Source organism: Hyperolius riggenbachi, chromosome 1 (genome assembly GCF_040937935.1).
Source record: "Hyperolius riggenbachi isolate aHypRig1 chromosome 1, aHypRig1.pri, whole genome shotgun sequence".
Taxonomy (NCBI): Eukaryota; Metazoa; Chordata; class Amphibia; order Anura; family Hyperoliidae; genus Hyperolius; species Hyperolius riggenbachi.
In genome coordinates, this window is record NC_090646.1 from 80908311 (window position 1) to 80923419 (window position 15109).

Below are 15109 nucleotides of genomic sequence, written 5' to 3' on the forward strand. Positions count from 1 at the left end.
AATAATTTCAACTGTTGTGCTCTAGGAAATTCCTCTCTTGTTGGAGCAAGTGTATAAGCACTTCTGATCATTGAAGCCCAGTTGGCACTGAGTCCACTGTGATGCACAAGCAGCAAAACACTGCGGATTTCAAAATGTGTGTCTTCCAGCAACAGGCGTCGCAACAGGGGTGCTGCTAAGGTTTTCGTGGCCCCAAGCAGCACATAATTTGTGGCCCTCCCCACAGTCAGAGGCCCCTACTCACATAATATTAGGTAGCCAAAGGTTCCCCCCCCCCCCACCTTACCAGCAGCTGCTGAACAGATTCGTAGAGGTCACACTTCTAGTGTGTAGACTGGAGCCGACGGACGGCAGTGACGGGACCCGGTTCCCAAAGCTGCATACAGCGGAGGACGGCAGCGTGGGAGCGATCCGAGTGGATGGGGCTGGAGAAAGCCCCAGGTATGTATAAATCTTGTTTTATATTACAACTCTGAGTCCCTTTTAACAATACCAGTATATTTTATGCCAATGGTGTAATTTTCTGTTAGATTTTCTGTTAGATTTACCTGCCAGATAGATAATTTCCAACATATTGGAAATTATCTATCTAACCATATATCTGCCTAGCAATTATGCATTGTTCTACTCAGCAGGAAATAACCAGAAGACAATGCACCAGAGATTATGACCAGTCTCTAACAGTACTTTACATAAAATAATCTAACAGAAAATCTAGCAGAAAAATCTAACAAAATTGTATGGTGTGTACTAAGGATAAAGCTGTATCTTATACAATGTTACCATCCTCCCTGTAGTACTCATGTATAAAGATAGAGTTATAGAGAACTGCTTGGGGTCACCCGGTAGCAGGGACGGATCTGGGGGGGGGGGGGCAGACGGGTCTCTGGCCCCATGCGCAGTTTGTTGAATTCTTAAAAAGGCGTCAAAATTTGGATGGGGAATGGCAGTTTAGGCGCCAAAACCTGACCTTTAGGCGCTAAAACTGGATAGGGAATGGCAGTTTAGGTGCCAAAACCTGACCTTTAGGCGCCAAAACTGGATGGGGAATGGCAGTTTAGGCGCCAAAACCTGACCTTTAGGCGCCAAAACCTGACCTTGCCCCGGGCGCAACTTGGTCTAGATCCGTCCCTGCCTGGTAGTAAGATAGCATTTCTGAACACAGAAGCAGCTGTAGCCACACCCTATGGCCATCCACATGGCAGCTCTGCATTGGTTTCGAGGCTGATTCATGGTCACATGATAGGTGGAAAGGAGCAATATACACAATCTATAAAACCATACACCCATCAGGTAAATCGAAAGGGCTAATTTCAAGGCAGGTGGCTGTTTGGCATTGCAGCATATGGCCATACCCCTTTTCACCCACATGGCTATAAGCCAGCTTCTGCTCTTATGCAGAACTGTTGTTTGGTCATGTGGGCGGCGAGAGGTGTGATTTTACCCCTCATACATCAGCAAGTACAGGATAATGAAGAGTCTTGGTAGCTCTCTCTAGTGTTTCTTGTCCAAGCAACCATGGCATGGGGGAAGGTAAGGCATGTACATGACATGGAGGCGCCGGGAAATTTGGGTGCCTGGCTATAGCCGAATCCGATAGTAGGATTTCAGTATTTTACAGCTATTCTACTAGTTTATAGTGGCATTTTTGTTACTAAAATATTGGTAAATGTTACTGATGTTTGAGTACAGCAAAATGTAACCCTAACCTCGCCCCCTAAATGCCTAACCTTACATCCCCCATGCCTAACCTTGACCATCAATTCCAACCCCCCCCCCCCCCCCCCCGAAAGTCAGTGGAGTAACTACTATTCATGGGCTCCCCCCAGCAAATCTTTCACAGGGGTCCCCCATGCTCACACCCCTACCCGTACCTCCACTTGGTGCCCTTCCCAGAGATGGAGGAGGGGTTCGTCTCAAAAGGGTCATAAAAACAATTGTGGCCATCATGCTTTTAACACCTATAATAAGTGTAGCCACAAAAACACCTGATCTGAGATACAGTCCTCTGTATCAGAGGAAGGGAAGTAGTTGGGCACCCCACAGCTCTGGGTCCTCCTAGAATCACAGGGAAGGCCCCCCTTTAGTTACGCCCCTTTTGGGGGAATGCCATAGGCACCTGTATAAACAATGACTATAGATGGAAATTTGGGCATCCGATAAATAGCAGTTGGCCCACTATTTATAGGGTGCCCTGGCGAAACAGGTGGTTTTAGCACACGGTGCCGAAACCAGGCGCCCCATAGAAGCAATGTGATGCTGCGTTGGGCGTGTAAGGGCAATTTGAGGCTCCAGCAGTTGCCAGACCCTGAATTACATCTCTCTCTAAGTTGTGACAACTCGGAGGGGGAATAGTATTTAATGCCGCAGGGGAGTTTTATGGTAGCAGGGAGAGCCGTCAATTCATCTCTCCCGGCACCCAACTCACCCGCGATACGTACATATGTATGCTTCCACAGCCGCTCAAATGTAGCACTATAGCCTATGGCGCCATCCAAATTTTTTCCACTTACGTACATCCAAATTTCCTGCTTTCAGGTAAGGCAGTATATAAGAAGTTTTTACCTTTAAGTTGATCATCACTTTCACATTTCTAAAATCATTAAAATGGCCATCGTTGTGCAGTGTTTCCCAGGCTGGCCCCCATGTCGTCTTCCTGCAGGTCAGCTCTACACAGCTTGCTTGATAATGTTACTCAGCAAAGCTCTGAAATCAGAACTCTTTCAATGAAAACTTCATTCATCACAACAAATGAAATCATACATGACAGAGATCTAAATGACTAGGCCTCTCATGCTACACTGCCCGTAGGCAACACAGCGGCTAGCACACCATTGTCTGCAGCCATGGCTTAGCCGCCGCTTCGCTCTCCAGGCTCTACGCTGCAACTAGAAACTTTATTAAATGCTAAAAACTGTCAGCGGCCTCTGAATACGGCCTCAGTATTACACCGTGCATCTGTCATGCAATAATGCTGAGAACTATACACTGTGTCTAAAGCTCAGCCTGATGAAATTTGCGTGGGCTACTTAAAGAAAACCTGAACTGAAATTAAAAGTCAAAATACTTATACACAAGTCATACTTGCCTTCCATGTAGTCTACTTCTCAGTGTCTTTCTCCTGTCCCGCGTCCTGTTTGTTCACTGTGATCAAGGGAATTCTCCGTCCTCCATTTTGAAAATGGCCATTACCCCATAACAGCTTTCTGGTCAGCACACTGTTAAACTGTAACATCGCCCACTTGAGCCATAGGGAAACATGGACATTACCTGGTACATCAGTTTTCCTCTCAGCTATAACTGACAGCAACTGATATTTTACTGACAGCAACCGATATATTTCAGATCTGACAAAATATTGTCAGAACTGGAAGGGATTATTGTCAGAAGAAAATTGTGAGCTTCTGAGAGGAACTGATGGCAAGGTAACTATGTAATGTTCATTTGAAGTTACCTCATGTGTTTATTTTAAATATTTTTACTCAGTACAGGTTCTCTTTAATATTGCACTAAAGGAAATATTTTTGGAAATATATAGGGGTGTGTGGGGAGCATGTGCATTTTTTATGACTAATGAAAAGAATGCAGCACTTCAGCACACACCTGAACTGGATACAACACTGGGGATTTTTAGATCCATAAGGGCCCTCTCTGGGTCCAAGGGCGTAACTACAGGGAAGCCAGAGGCGTTGCTATCCCCAAAGATCAGTGGCATGTGCCCCTGATCTATTCTGGAGTGGCCCGGATATCCCCCAACCTAGTTATGTTTGAAGAGACTCAGAGATGAGTCATAAGGCAATCATAAGGGACGGTGTGTCCCTCACCGGCCTCCTGCAATCTCACACTCAGCCGCGATGAGCCCTGGTAACAGGCTCAGTGATGTCAGACTGGGTCTACTGCGCATGCGCAGTAGGTCCGCGCATGCGCAGAAGACCCAGACTGGCTTTGACTGAGCCCTTTACCAGGGTTCACCGCACATTTTGCTGGGCAGGCCTACTTAGACCGCTGTTAAGTTCATGTAAATTTGGTTCCACCCATGACCATACCCACATTCCGATGCATGGCCACACCCATTTTGTGGTTGGCGTGCTCAAAAGTGCCCTGGATGTCTTAGGATCCTAGCAACGCCCCTAAGGGTAGCAGCCGCTGCAACTGCAGAGGGGCCCAAAGCTGTAAGGGGGCCCCAACTTCTACTTCCCTCTCTCTGATAAAGGGGTCCATCCTTCAGATCAGCTGTTTTTATTTCAATAAAAGATAAATGTAAACAATAGAAAAATTCCTACTCTGAGGCCGGGTCCACACTATAAGCGCTTTTGTGAGCATTTGCGTTTAATTAGCGCTTGCTGTGTGCTTGTTAAAAAAATCTCTCATATTCACTTTCATGAACATTCCGTAAAAACCGTACGCGATTGCGGCAATTTTTACCGCGATTTTCATGAAAGTGAATGGGAGCGATTTTTTAACAAGCGCTAATTAAACACAAACGCCCACAAAAGCGCTTATAGTGTGGACCCGGCCTGAAAGATGTGTTCTTTTCTACAGCTATTGGCTTTCTCCATATTTTTCTTACAGGTATAAGTTGTTGCTGTGGACGAAATCCTCTATTGCAATGTGGTGGAAGTGTCTGCCTCATCCAACGATTGGTGCAAGTTGTTTAGGCAGGAAGTGGAGCCAGCCAATGGTATGGTACCAAAGCATATCCATTGTCATCTCCTCACAGTTCAAGGACAATTTTCTCACACACCATTCAAGCCTTTCACCAGGGGCGTTGCTAGCCCCAAAGATCGGTGGCACGTGCCCCGGATCTATTCTAAGGTGCCCCGGATGTCCCCCAGGCAGAGTCAGCTGTGGTGCCTCAATGGCAGGCATGCTGGGAGCTGTGGTGCCATGCTGGGCACTGTGATGCATTTATGGGGGCATGCAGGAGCTGTGGGTTCTTCTATAGGAGCTTGCTGGGAGTTGTGGTGCCTCGCCCATCCAGCAGAAAGCCAGACTAGCCAGCACAGAAGCCAGGTAACTCTGCCTAGTTATGTTTAACCACTTTACCCCCAGCTGTACGAATTTCTCCGCCCCTATTTTCCCTCCTAAAAAACCAGGGACGGAGAAATCCGTACCTTCCGCGCTACCGCCGCTGTCCGCGCTCCTGCCGCTCGTGCGCGCGCACCCGCCGCTCGTGCACGTCGCCGCCCGCTCGCCCGGAGATCAATGAACGGGAAAATCCATTCCCGTTCGTTGATCTAGCCCCCGCAATGATCTGCTGCTTCTTTCAGAAACAGCGAGATCATTGTGCGTCTCCCAGCCTCCTACTGCTTCCTGTAAGCGTCCTTCCGGACGCTTACAGGTCGCATGTAAACAAACACTCTGTGGCCATCTTGTGGCCAAATAGTAAACTACACCCTAAAAGCATTTTACATATACAAACATTACATTTACACAATAAATTAACTCATTACCTCCCACACTCCCCAATTTGTATTTTTTTTTTTTGTAATTAAAAAAAATAAAATACAATAAAAAAAAAACATAAATAGTTACCTTAGGGACTGAACTTTTTAAATATTTATGTCAAGAGGGTATAACACTGTTACTTTATAAACTGCGGTCTTGTAATTAGGGATGGATGCAAAACTGAAAAAAATGCACCTTTATTTCCAAATAAAATATTGTCGCCAAACATTGTGATAGGGACATAATTTAAATGGTTTTATAACCGAGACATATGGGTTAATACATTTCATGGGTTTTAATTACAGTAGCATGCTTTATTTAAAAACTATAATGGCCGAAAACTGAAAAATAATAATTTTTTCCCACATTTTTTCCTATTTCCCCATTAAAACACATTTAGAATAAAATAATTCTTGGCATAATGTCCCACCTAAAGAAAGCCTAATTAGTGGCAAAAAAAACAAGATATAGTTCATTTCATTGGGATAAGTAATAATAAAGTTATAGACGAATGAATGGAAGGAGCGCTGAAAGGTGAAAATTGCTCTAGTGGTCAGGGGGTAAAACCCCTCAGTGGTGAAGTGGTTAAGGGACACTGCCTATTTATGTGATATGCTGCACTTTTGTTTTGTTTATTGTATTACTGGAGAGGGGGCTTCATCCAACATTTTGCTGGGCAGGCCTACTTAGACCGCTGTTAAGTTCATGTAAATCTGGCCCCACCCATGATCACACCCACATTCTGGTGCAAAGCCACACCCATTTTCCCAAATGGCCAAAAGTGCCCCTAATCTTTTAGGATCCTAGCAACGCCCCTGCCTTTCACCCTCCCTCCATTGGTCACTGGCTCCAATTTTATCGGGGGTTATATTACAAGATTTTGGTGAATACGTTGGTCTGTTGGGTAATTTATTGTGTTTATGGTGATGCTGATAATTTTGGTAATTTCACTAGGGTCTTTATAAAAAGTTAAAGTTTTAAACAATTTCTTCATGTTTGTTGTGTGCTCATTTATTCAAACCCTAATAAAACTACTCTAAATTTCCAACAAATGTTGGTTATTTTAGATACGTTGTTTCAATAGGAATAAAAGTGTTGGTTAAGTGCGTGACAGGAGGTGTCTATAGTCATTACGTTGTCATAAATTCCAAAAGTTTTAGTTTACCCTCCATTGTTAGATGAATAGGCACATATGCCATTACCTCTGCAAGGGCCTTCTGCCTTTAACTGAAGTGAGAAAGAGCTTTGCGAAAGAAATTAATATCTGCTCCCCATATAGTGGCATTAGGTGTCAGGTGGCCCTTGTGTGTGTGTGCCCCCCCTCCACACACACATGTAGCGTTATTAAGGTAGCCTTTGTTTCCAGCATCCCCCACAACAACGGAGCATCGTGTTGCCTGTTCTGCACCACACTCCCTCCTCTATCTGCCTTCCTTGGTGCTCACCAGCCTCCTGGTAGCACCTCATTTCTATTCCCCAGCTGCACCTGCACGTATGCATTGATGTAACAGACCAGAGCATCATAGGAACAGAGACCGTGCTGCAGGTTGCCATGGAGATGGGAGGACACAGACACCTTGAGGAAGGCAGAAGGCGGGTTGGCTGGTCAGGTGAGATATGACGTCTATGTACTCTGCATTGGGTGCACCATGTCTCGCACACAATAGTGATGCCCTTTAAGTAGGGAAAATGTTAGGCCCCCAAAAGGCTCTAAAGCCCAAGGGAAATTGTTTGCCCCTATGTTAATGGAGGCCCTGCAGCTACCTCTGACTGAATAGAGGAGGCATACATGCAATGGCTGCTCTCTGGACTTTGTCATTGGGGAAGCAGTGTTGTTGTTTTTTTGCACAGATGGCATTACTTTTGGCCATAGGCAGGTAGGATAACTATACGGGCAATAAGGATTTGGGAGACTGGTTTGTATTGTAAGAAATGCGCAACAGTAATTACAGTTTAAGCACAGCAGCTTCAAAAGTAACAGTTGTTCAGTAGAAATATATACCAAAGCTACATTTGCTTTGAATTACGTTCTGGCAAAATTGGGCGGTCACAGCTCCACAGTAAAGCCCATATCTGTTGCATAAACAAAATTGTTATTTGCAACAACACCTATTGTTCATTATGTGGAGAAGTATAAAATAATCCTGAACATGAAATATGGGTTTGCCAGAACATCAAAAATTCTTATTCTATGGCACTACGGAGCATGGAGGAAAGTTAATTTAAAAAAAAGCATTTGACCTTTCCTCCATTAGACACAATGTTAAAAGCTGGTGAACACAATGAACACAACCAACGTACTGTGTGTTCAGGGGCTCTTGCATTTTACGGCGTGTTCCAGTTCCAGATTTAATTTATTCTATGGCCTTAAAAGGCAGGCCGGGCACAAAAAGACTCCTCTTTCATCGACTCTTTCTATGAACTTCTTGAAATATGCTCTGCATCTCCTTTCTGCCCGCTGAAGTACACAGCAGCTGTTCAGTAACACCTCAAAGCTCCAGATAGAATGTTTTGTCCTTCCCAACAATGAGCCTAATTCCCCTTGAGACTATAGGCTATCAGGCTTACACAAGCTCCGGGAGTCTAGTACCTATTTGAAGAGGCCTCTAATAAACATGTAGGCCGAAAACTGGAGCATTTCACAGGAAGGTTTTTTTCACCCGCCCCCGGGGGGAGCACCGTCCCTTTCATCCCACACTAGATTTCCTCTCTCTCACTTTTTCCACCCATCGCCTTTGTCTCTCCCTACAAAGATGTAATCTCATCCAATTTAAACGGTAAACAAAGGCCCCGTGAACAGAAGCAATTAGGATGTAATTCTTCAGAAGGGGGACGTTCATTATGAGGGGTTAACTACTGGTCTGTTGCATCTCCGCGCCCCAGACAATTCAGATCTGGAATCCTCGTAACAATGACACGATAATGGTACGTCCCCGGTACCTCGTGGAAAACAAAATGGCTGTGCATGGAAAAAAAAAACGAGCAAAAGTATCTGGTTCATAAATGGGGCTTCTTTGCATTTACCTCATCTCCATGAGAATTGGATAGTATAATTTGCATATGTTTAATTCCAATAGGTGTCGGATGGCAAAGCAACCCTGATGCAAACTATGGGATTAGAAACTAAAGATATGATGAAAAAAAAACACATAATGAGAGGTTGCCTACAGTAAAGGCTGCATGTGCAGTGGTGTTGCAGTAGGGCAGGGGTAGGGAACCTATGGCTCGGGAGCCAGATGTGGCTCGTTTGATGGCTACATCTGACTCACAGACAAATCGGTGGGGGTTGATTCACTAAGCTACACTGCTCAAGCAGCGCATGTTAGTGTGGCAGCGCAAGTAACATTTTTAAAGTAATGCACGCTACTGCTGTAGCGTGCACTACTCACTTACTCGTGCTACCCCAAAATGATTTATAATAAAGAGCTATTTTATACTAAAAGAGCTATAATTCCTCAGAGGTGCTGACCCATTCTGAGAACTGCATGTTACCACCTGAGGCAGGCCCAGATGTATACCACAGGAGCCTATAGGCACAGATGTCCTGGCACCCTAGACTTTGCCCACCATGAACCCACAAACCCCCGCCAAACCAAGCCAAACCTTCTCCCTTACTTTCCCTTGCCCATCATAAGTAGTTACAGGTGTTCCTTAGCATGAGGTACCCTCAATATTAAGTAGCTAATGTTGCTCCCGAATGAAGGAAGCTCTCATCAGTGGAATGCCGAGAGCTGGGTGAGTAACCTCTCCTTTACACTCTGCTCAGGACTCTGTATAGGGAAGGAGGGAGGCACTAGGGGAGGGGAGTGAACTGCCTTTCCATCACCAGGCGCCTGTAGGCATCTACCTACAGTGCCTTATGATAAATCCAGCCCTGACCTAAGGGGTACGGAAGGATGGCCAGGTCATAGTATCAGCATGGTTGCTGATCACACTAGGACAATAACCCAAGAATCATGAACTGCTAAGTTTTACTGCTTAATGACTGTAGTGCGCCAGGACACCATTTTTTCAATATTTCGTTACAAAGTTTGTTATTTTTTGGTTGTGGCGAACCAGTGTACATAATTTGACTTCTATTTATTCAGAAGTAACTGTGCATTATTGATAGTAGGTATAGAGGAGCGCACTGAAAATATTATATTTAGGCCTAGTTCACATTATAAACTACTAGCGCAATCGCAAGCGCTAAGCGTTATTGTGAGCGCTTTTGAAAGCGATTTTCCCTTTGCCTTCAGAGTAATTTACGTTTTGGTAATTGCTTTTCTAAGCGCTTTTGTCCGACGATTTTGTTTTTTTCTTCCTGACTACACTCAGGAATTGAACTCTATAACCTGGAATTGAATGAATACAATGTATTTATTCTTGAAAGCGCTGGACGAATCGCTTTTCAAAGTGATTTTTCAAGCACTTTGCGATTTCCCTATATTTTGTATTGAAGCACAAACTCTCAGGAAATGGTGCAGGAACCGCGTTTGCGATTGGAAAGAAAGCTCATCACTCGTGTAAGAACACTCCCATAGAGCAACATTGCAGAAGCGCTTTTAAAGCGCTTTTAAAAATCACCAGGGCTTAAAAAAAAAAAAAAGCAAAGCGCTCTTAGGGTCCATTCACACTAGAAATCGCTAAACGCTAACGCAAAATGCTGAGCGTTTTTCTGGCGTTTTTTCCTAGCGATTTTTCACTGTATAGAGAGCGTTTTTCCAGCGATTAGCGTTTTGCGATTTCTAGTTCAATTCAAATACTTTTATTAAAACGCTAATCGCTCCAGAATCGCTCAGAAAACGCTGCATGCAACGCGTTTGCGTTTCAGCAAATCGCTAAACGCTTAGATGAGAACACTTCCATACACTTTCATTGTGCACACGTTTTTCAAATCGCTAGCGATTTTCAGCAAAGCTGAAATCGCTCTGAAAACGCACAAGTGTGAATAGACCCTAAGGGTAAACAATCCGTCATACATCCAAACATATTCATACATCCTGTAGGCTTTGGGATTGATTCTTGGGGGCTGGGGGGAGATTCTCTTATAACTCACCATATTACAGTAACACACATGGGGGGGGGGTGTTTCATAAGCTTTTTGTCTCTCACAGCACTAAACATTCAAACTAAGAAAGACCAGCCCAAATATGGTATCCACTATAGATGTCATCTGGAGAGTCTCCAGCCAGAGGGAAGACACTAGAAGGGTGATGTCTCTCCTCTGGGATGCTTTAGCATTCTGGGACAGAGCATAAGCCCAGAACCAATAAAGGGATTTAATGAAAGTAAATGTCTATGTACTGTCTGTAAGAATCTGTGAGGTCCTTGCAGAGTAAAATCCTCATTCATTTACAACCAATATTCCAGCAAGAAGACTATAGACAGAGTTCACCTGTAAGAAACATTCCAGAGAAAGTCAGTCTAATGAAATAGTGCTTGGAGAAGAAGTGAGTTGAGCACTCACCAGTGGCGTAACTAGAAATCACTGGGCCCCCCTGCAAAACTTTGGATGGGGCCCCCTCCCGCCAGCAGACAGCGCTGTACACAAGACCCTACTGAACACTGAATAGGTACTGTCTACAAATCTTTGTCTGCAAAACGTTTTACAAATCTTTATCAGTGGCTGAGCAGATGCAGTCTTTAGAACAAATGTGCAGAGAGCAGAAAGTTTTTTTCTCTCGCTCTTAGTTATCAGTCTCTCAGGACGGGGCCCCCTGTGGCTTCTGGGCCCCACTGCAGCTGCATCCCTTGCAGGGTCTATTGTTACGCCCCTGGCTCTCACTCAAGGTTATCTGACTGCAACCAATTCCAGTATGGCTCCATCCAGACTGGGTATTTGGGACTTTTCAGTTAGATAAGAACCTACTTTTCCCCGAAAAGTAGTGCAATTGATCTGATGCCATGTTAGTAGTACATGTCAGAGTGACCAAAAGCCAGTTAACTGGAGGTGGGAACGTGTCAGGCATGCCTCAAGGGCAGGCCCGTATTTACATCACAGGAGCCTATAGGCACAGATGTCCTGGCATCCTAGACTCTGCAGTGCATGACCCTACAACCCCCCACCGTACTGCACCACAAGTGTGCTGCCTGGCCCAGCTTTCACTTCTCCCTTACTTCCCTTGCCCATCATAGCTACAGGTGTCCCTTAGCATTAGGTACTCTCAGTATCAAGTAGCTAGTGGTGACCCCTACTGAAGGGAAATCTTGTCAGTGGAATGCCGAGAGCTGGATGAGTAACCTTTCATTAACCTCTGCATAGGGAGGGAGGTGCTCAGGGAGGGCAGTGAGCAGCCTTTCCATCATCAGGCGCCTGTAGGCACGTGCCTACAATGCCTTATGGTAAATCCGGCCCTGCTCAAGGGTCTTGCTTCAATTGCATGATCCAATGATCAATGTGACGATTAGGCAACACCTATAATCCATAGGGGAGACACGGGGAGAGGAAAAAGAGGTCGGCACTACAGCTGGATCTACTTGCAATGAGGAGGGCTTGCAGGATTGCTGCAGATTTTGCCTGTGGCACAAACATCATCGTGCTCAGACTGGAAGTAGACAAGGATCTGGCAATGGAGACAAAGGATGCAAAAAAAATTGTACAAGCCTCCGTAGAAGCGCCCAGATAGCGTGAAACGACCGTAAGGCTTATTCTGTGCCCAGCACCCACCACCAGCTCACAGCTCGCAGCCTCCACCTAACGGTATGTGAATTTTTTATACTGCACGTTATGTGATCTATCACTGCCTATGGATTAAACACAGATTACAGCAGTGCCGACTTTGCATCCTTTTTCTCCAACACCTATAATCCACCCACAGCCCATCTACAATGGGACGGGACTAAACACTTGCTTAAATCGATCCCAAGTTGACACTGGGGTTCAAAGCAAAATATAAGCCTGAAGAGAGGGAAGCCTCTGAATCCTAATGAGGCTTTCCTCGGTGGTTCAGTTTCCTCCATTGCTGAGCGAGGCTCCCTCCACGTGAGGGCCATGCACCTCTTCTGTTACTAGCATGGCTGTGCAGTAGCCACGCAAGCACGGCCGTACATGTGCAGTAGCACAGAGCCTGCGACCTCGGCATACTGTGCATGCGTGGATGTGCTCGCTGAAGGAAGAGAAGGTGCGCAGCCGGAATATGATTAGCAAGAATGCCTTGTTGCCAATCTTAAGGTGGCCCACACTCTGCGACGGGGGACATCAGAGTACCGAGGGAAGCATCAATAGAATCCTGAGGCTTCTTTCTCTTTAGGTAAGTATCTTTTTTTGTACCCGAGCTTTGGCTTAGGTACACTTTAACCCAGGAGGTTTTACTGTATATAGTATGTACAGTATCTGTAATAAGAGGTGAAATCCGCTCAACCTTTGTCGTTAAGGCAGTGTGGAAACCGGATGACTCAGACCCAAACGAACTGGAGAAAGAAGGTTCTGCACAATGCCGTTTCAAAAATATAAATTCACCTTAATTAAAGGGACCCTGAGCAGAACTGTAAATCAAAACTTTCACTTACCTGTGGCTTCCTCCAGCCCACTGTAGGCCTCAAGGTCCCCCGGCGTCCTCCTGGCTCTTCTGTGGGTCCCGCTAGTGGCTCCATTACCGGCAACACCCGGGCTGGGTGTGGGGCCGGCACTTCCTGGATCTGAATGCATGGCACCTGCTCTGCCTCATCACGCTGGCCGCTACGCGTTATCACGACGGAGCGGCGTGACAGTACGGCGCATGCGCGGTTTTCTAACTCTAAACCACGTATGCGCCTTGATGACACATAGCGGCTGGCGTAATGACGCCGAGCGAGCGCCAAGCATTAAAATCCAGGACGTGCCGGCCCCACACCTGGCCCAGGTGTCGCCGGTAATGGAGCCACCAGTGGGACCCGCTGAAGAGGCGGAAGGACGCCGGGGGACCCCGCGGCCTACGGTGGGCTGGAGGAAGCGCCAGGTAAGTGAAAGTTTTGATTTACAGTACTGCACAGGGTCCCTTTAAATCAAGTTAAAAAACACACAACTAGGTTACTGGCATTTTTAGGACTCACAAAACAAGACACAGAACATTTATATTGCCCTTTTCTCCTGGCTGATTCAAAGCGCCAGAGCTGCAGCCACTAGGGCGCGCTCTATAGGCAGTAACAGTGTTAGGAAGTCTTGCTCAAGGTCTCCTCACTGAATTGGTGCTGGCTTACTGAACTGGAAGGGCCAAGATTCAAACCCTTGTCTCCTTCGTCAGAGGCAGAGCCCTTAGACAGACACGTCCCAACCTCCAATTAACTGTGTCCTTCATTATCATCATCATCATCATCATTATGATTAAGGACCATTTTGAGTCTGAAACTTGTCAGTAACCTGGCTGTGTGTTTTTTAACTTGGCCTAATAAAGGCAAATTTATATTTTTGGAACGGCATTGTGCGGAACCTTCTTTTTTCTCATGTATCTATATATATATTAGGCTAAGTGCCTCATCCTTCAAGCAAGAAGAAGAAGTAGCGCCCTACCTCCGGGGCTGGGCCAAGCAAGAAGAAGAAGTAGCGCCCTGCCTCCAGGGGCGGTCCTACACTTGTCGTCAAGCTGGAGGGGGTAGCGGGCAGGAAGGGGTTATTGGGCACAGCGGCGAGGAGGGGGGGTCGGACCCCCCCTCCCTCACCTGGGTCCCCCATCTGCGCTCCCCCTCTAGCTTAAGTTGAGCAGCAGCCGCCGCTATTAGTAAGAGGCAGCAGGTGGGGATGACTCACCACCTCCGCGTTCCAGCATGCATTCCACTTTCGTCACTTCCTGCAATGCTGTACACTTACAATACAGTGGGCGGCATTGCAGGAAGTGACGACAGTGGAATGCACGCTGGAACGCGGAAGAGGCGAGTCATCCCCGCCTGCTGCCTCTTACTAATAGCGGCATCTGCTGCTCAACTTAAGCTTGAGGCAGAGCGCAGATGGGAGACCCCGGTGAGGGAGGGGGGGTCTGACCCCCTCCCTGCCACGAAATTAAGCTGGAGGGGGAGCGCACATGGGGGCCCAGGTGAGAGCGTGGGGGTCCGACCCCCCTCCCTACCGCTGTGCCCAATACCCCCTTCCTGCCCGCTACCCCCTTATGCGGCGTATGCTACGCCACGAGTCGGCTAGTCTGTAATATTATGTTAGATTGCTTTTTACTGCTTTTTCTTGCTGATTCATTATGATGATTATGCATACCAAATCCTTGTACTGCTGATGCCAATAAAACTTCCTATATGCTCTGGGTGTCTGAAGGCCCATGTCTCTGCTAACAGCTGTGAGAAGTTTCCATTTAGGTGACCATTTAGATGAAATAATTTCTTACACTACATTGTCAATGTTCCTACTAAAAAGGGCTGGGTTGGGTATACAAGCCACATGTTGACAAACTTTTGCTTTGTGCCAGAAGACTTATATCCAGTTACCCGTAATCATAATATATATGAAACATGTTTTAAAAGTTAACTCCTCCATACAATGGGCCTGATTCACAAAGCGGTGATAACTCAGTTATCACGCCTAAAAGACTTTAGGCGTGATAACCTTTGCACCACCTAGTTATCACCGATTTGTGCTGCTCTTCGCGCGAAGCACGTGCGCGCGCAAAGTCCCATAGGGCTTAATGGACGCTGCGCGCGAAGCGGGGGCGCTGCGCGCGCAAAACTTTGCGTGCGGAAAATTCGCGCGAGTTTCTTC

The 15109-nt window shown here is 46.2% G+C and overlaps 1 long non-coding RNA gene across 1 annotated transcript in view; it reads left to right on the forward strand.

Moving 5' to 3' along the window:
• The first annotated feature begins 7013 nt into the window (after nucleotides 1–7013).
• The window catches only part of LOC137545600 (uncharacterized), a 41166-nt gene continuing 33070 nt past the window's right edge, over nucleotides 7014–15109 (forward strand). Inside the window, exon 1 of the long non-coding RNA XR_011026064.1 lies at nucleotides 7014–7058. This is a non-coding gene — a long non-coding RNA (uncharacterized lncRNA). The remainder of the gene's footprint in view (nucleotides 7059–15109) is intronic.